Here is a 4,532-nt window from a genome sequence, read left to right as displayed (position 1 = left end):
ACAGACCTGATTCTGCTGTGAACATACGGTGAATGTTCTGGGATGCCCCACCCCAAGCCCCCAGAAATTCCATTCACTCCCCTTGCCACCCCCAATCCTCCCCTACCCCAACCCCAAACCTCACTCTAGCAGGCAAGAGAGAAAAGCCACCAGATGGAACTTAAAATCAGAATGAGCTGTGTCCTGTTTGGTGCAGCAGCTATACAGGAATCTCCTGCCTGTGGGTAAATCAGCCTTTCACCCCCTCAGTAACCCAGCAGCCAGACTAAGATGATGTGAACAATGGCCCCGCCCTTGCTCCTCCACATGCATTCTTTTTTTTTTTTTAACAATTTTAGGATTATAATTTAAAACTCAGTTCTGCTTTCAACGATGACATTTTTAACATGCTTTTCTTGCAGATACAATTCTTGCAAAGATACTGATTTACATTCTACGATGGGACAAAAGTAAAACTAGTTAATCTTTCAAGAAAGTGAGAAAAAAGTTGAAAGGCCAACAGAAAAAAAAATGCTTGTCACTACTCTGCTCAGTCATTGTCCTTCCACACCAAAAAAATCTGAAAAACATCCCCACATCCGTTGGCATTTAAAAATTGATAGAGCTGACCAAAGTCCATGTGGTTTCCTCTGGCTCCATTAACACTGAACACTTTTTCTTCAAAATTTGAAAATTTTCTTCAACTTTCCATTTCATCATCTGTCCCATCCAAAGGAATGTCTTCTCGATGCCGAATTAAAATCCTCTTCCAGATTAGTTTCCTGAGTCTTGACCAGAATTCTTCACAGGCACTTTGTAGGCCTTCTACACAAACAACACCAGGTTTCCCAGGCATGCTAAACCCAGACAGGGAAAGCTCCTTTGACCACTCTAGAATATTCTTTCTTTTGCATTTGTTATAGATGTGATAGCTATAGATCCAGAGTCTTGTGAGAATGAGATCTTCTGACTGTACTGCACTTCCAGAAGCAGGTGTGGCATTTCTGCTGACGTAGTCACTGGCATGTTCTCTCACCCACTATGTGGCATTCAATATACAGGCATCTCCAAGACAATTCTTCTGCAGGTATGCGGTCAGATCTGTGTTTAACTGAGTCTGCTGGGATCTACTTAATAATACTGATCTGACAGTAATTTCAGGAAGAACCACAAGGTAGTTAAAGGGAAGAATACAGGCCAGAGAAAACATCCTCATTGCTTCCTCAGATACATCCGGGTTCACACTGATAGTAAAGTAAACTTTTGAAGATTGTCCTTCTGTTGTTCTCAATACAATCTTTTAGTTCTGCTAAAGCCAGCTGGTCATTCACTATGAGCTCATTCTCACCTGGGAACATACTGGCCAACAGGTCTAACTCAGACAGCTGGACTTCTGCCTGTTCAATGTCACTCATTTTGGTTAGCTGCAAGTGCCTTCTCAAAGAGAATTTGTATAATCAAACACCATTATTTATGTTAATGGAGTCTTCATGGAATTCTTTCTCTTCTTTGGTAAAGGTTTATTGAGTAGCTACTATATGTAGAGTTTCAACCTTCATTCTTCCCTGGGAACTTCTATTTAGTTTGAAGATCCGGAAGTATATCTTGAGTGGTGCCCCGCTCTGTGCAGTGTCCCAGGGCGTCCCGGCCACACAGACAGTCAGCGCTCATCGGGAGGGGCCCCAGAAGTCCCAGCCTAGATGGCCGAAGCCTCCCGAGCGGTGCTGTGGGTGGCCCAGGGGCAACCACAAGCATTCTTTAGACATCAGGAAGGGGCCTCCCCGGTGGCGAAGCGGTTGAGCGCTGGGTTGCGAAGCTGCCCGCAGCCTCTGCGGCGCCGGTTCGATCCCCGGCTGCTCCCCGGCCACCAGAGGAGGGTCCCGCATGGCGCGCAGACCTCTCCTGCCGCCCGCTGCTCCCCTCAGCGGTGTGCTTTGGTCCTTCTGCCTGCTCTGCTCCCCGCTCTGGCTCTGGTGAATTCTCTCGCCCTCCCGCGCTTCTGACTGTGCCCAGTGCATGTATAAACAAAACAAACAAACAAATAAAATAAATAAATAAAACATGCCTCTATTAAAAAAAAAAAAAAAAATAGACATCAGGAAGGAATCAAATCCCAGTGTTTGCCCTCTCTGCGCATCGATCGGGTCAACCTATCTTTAAGTCAAGATAACTTAGCCTCTTGGATGAAAAGCAGAAATCCAATCAAGAGAATTACGTTCTTTGATGTTAATGACTCACTAAACTAAATTCAAACTAAATTTAAACTAAATTCAAACCTGTGATTGGTGGGAACAGCTCTCACAGAGTAAAATCTGTGGGACTGTTTCCAGGTTCAAAACCTTACTTTGATCATCTAATAAACTCTGTAACTATCATGGAGACTTTTGTTTCTCAAAAGTCTGGACCTGGGGTCTCCCTGGTGGCACAGGGGTTAGTGTCAGTGCTACCAAGCTGTCACCAGTCACTTGTGCCATGGGTTCAATCCCTAGCCAAAGAGCTGGACCACATGGCGCAGCAAACCTCTCCTGTCTCCCCCGCTGCTCCCCTCAGCAGTGTATTTCTGTGGATCTACCTGTTCTGCTCCCCTCTCTGTCTCTGATGAGTCCTCTCACTGCCCTCTACCACCACCTCTGGCTTACACCCTGGTTCTTATATTCATTTAAAAATAAATCTTAAAAAAAATCTACACCTGATCAAGTATTTTGGGGAGAAAAAAGTACTGTAGATGGAGAAATTAGGTTGAATTAGAGTAAAAGAAAACCCTTAAGGAACTTTAGGGACAGAACCACACCTAAGCAGCTCCAGAGGTGCCAGCCTAAGTTGTCCACATGGGGAGGTGAAAAACACAAAAGTGAGCTTTCTGCAAATGAGGTTGTCTGCCAGCACAGTTCTGACTGGTGGACAACTTGTCCAGCACTGATTGGTCAAATTTCAATCCTGGGTGGTCCTGAGCATGCGTGAATATGGCCGTGCTGGGTGCCTGGAGCCTCACCCTCAACTGCCTACCCAGACCCTGTTATTGGTTTGATTTTTTTTTTCCTATTACTTATCAGAACTGTTTTGTGGTGGTGGTGAGACTGGGGGGAGCATTAGTTTCGGTTCTCAGCACTGAGGGCTCCTGAGCCATTGACAGTAAAACAGGCCAAGAAAGCCCCCATAGACAGTTGATACTGCCAATTAGGATTCAGGCTGAAAACATCAAGGGTTTGAAAAAATGTTTTCAGATTCTTTTCCAAGTGTTTGATGAAACCCCAAAGGCCTTTTTCCCAGGCATATTTTCCCCAATAACTGGAAACCCATAGCATTTAAAGGAGAATTTAATCCTTAGTTTAGGACTTGTTAGTGTTAAGCTCATCCTGATGGAATGGCATCGACGCCCAAGAGGCTCAGATGCCCTGTGTTTTAAGTGTAGAATTCGATTCTTGCATTTCGTGTACATGCAACTGAATACCCCCCTAATTCTCAAACTAGTTCTTGAATTTCAAGAGGGTACAGGGTTGGCAGATGCATTTCCCAATTACTGGAATTGGGATAAGACTTCTGGGTTGCAATGGAGCCAACCCAGGACCCCAGGTCTTCAAAGAAGATGGGGATGGGCGTGAGGGTTCCACAACTGCTCTGGGCTGGCCCCTCTCAGGTTGGGAGACACAGGAGAAAATATTTCTCAAAGTTAAGAAATGAAAAATGCCCATTGGAGAAAAAGGAATACACAAGTAGACTAACCAAAAAACCCAACACCCCTGAGACAAGCTCAGGTGATGTCTCAGGTGAGAGTATTTGCTGTTAGGGCTTTTTGCCCTGTGCTTTGGGAATTTAAGGAGGCACATGTCTGATTGGTCTGAAAGGTGGAGTTGGCGATTTGTCGGCTTGTGGTCATGCAGTAAAGTTTGGGGCTGGGCAGCCTGGGGAGGAGCCTGGCACAACGGGGCAAATCGCTGCCTGAAGTCTGCAGGGGGGCAGGCATGATTCCTGTACCAGCTGCACTGGTACCTACAGCACACCAACCAGAGATGGTGGACACCAGTTCTGACCCATCTCACAGAGGCCATGGGACCCAGGTAGGAGTGAAAGGTGGGGCTCTGCAACTCACCAGCTCAGCTTCAGTGTCCTGGTTCCTAAATAGTATCCACCCACCCCCACCCCCATGACACTAAGCAACACAGGAGGCATGCTGGAGGGAGACAGCTTCTGGTATCCTTGGGTCAAGGACGCAGGACGCAGGACGATTCTAATATCACAATGCCTAGCATAGGCTGATGTACAACAGGTGTCAGGTACTGGTTCCCCTAGAGATGAGGGCAGGACAGGGAGGGTATGCAGGGGTCCCTAGGTACAGGGAAAACTCTGGGTGTGAATATGGGTGTGGGCCTGTGCAGCACCCACTGGGCTGTGCATTTCCCAACTCCTCCTTTGCTCCACAAGTCTGTCCCATCTCTGCTTCATGTACCAGCCACAGACAGGTCAGATACCTCTGGTGGGGGCACCCCACCTCCATGGGGGTGCCTCCCCTCAAGGCACCCAACAGCACCTAAAAATGTTCTTGCTGAAATAGC

The 4,532-nt window shown here is 46.8% G+C and overlaps 1 pseudogene; it reads right to left on the bottom strand.

Annotated features, from left to right (window-relative positions):
- Positions 1–334: 334 nt before the first annotated feature.
- On the bottom strand, positions 335–1,603 carry LOC119250382 (RWD domain-containing protein 2B-like; annotated as a pseudogene).
- Between the last annotated feature and the right edge of the window lie 2,929 nt (positions 1,604–4,532).

The sequence above is a fragment of the Talpa occidentalis genome, unplaced genomic scaffold (genome assembly GCF_014898055.3).
Source record: "Talpa occidentalis isolate TD23 unplaced genomic scaffold, MPIMG_talOcc4v2.1 talOcc4.17, whole genome shotgun sequence".
Taxonomy (NCBI): domain Eukaryota; kingdom Metazoa; phylum Chordata; class Mammalia; order Eulipotyphla; family Talpidae; genus Talpa; species Talpa occidentalis.
This window is presented reverse-complemented; position numbering and strand designations above follow the sequence as displayed.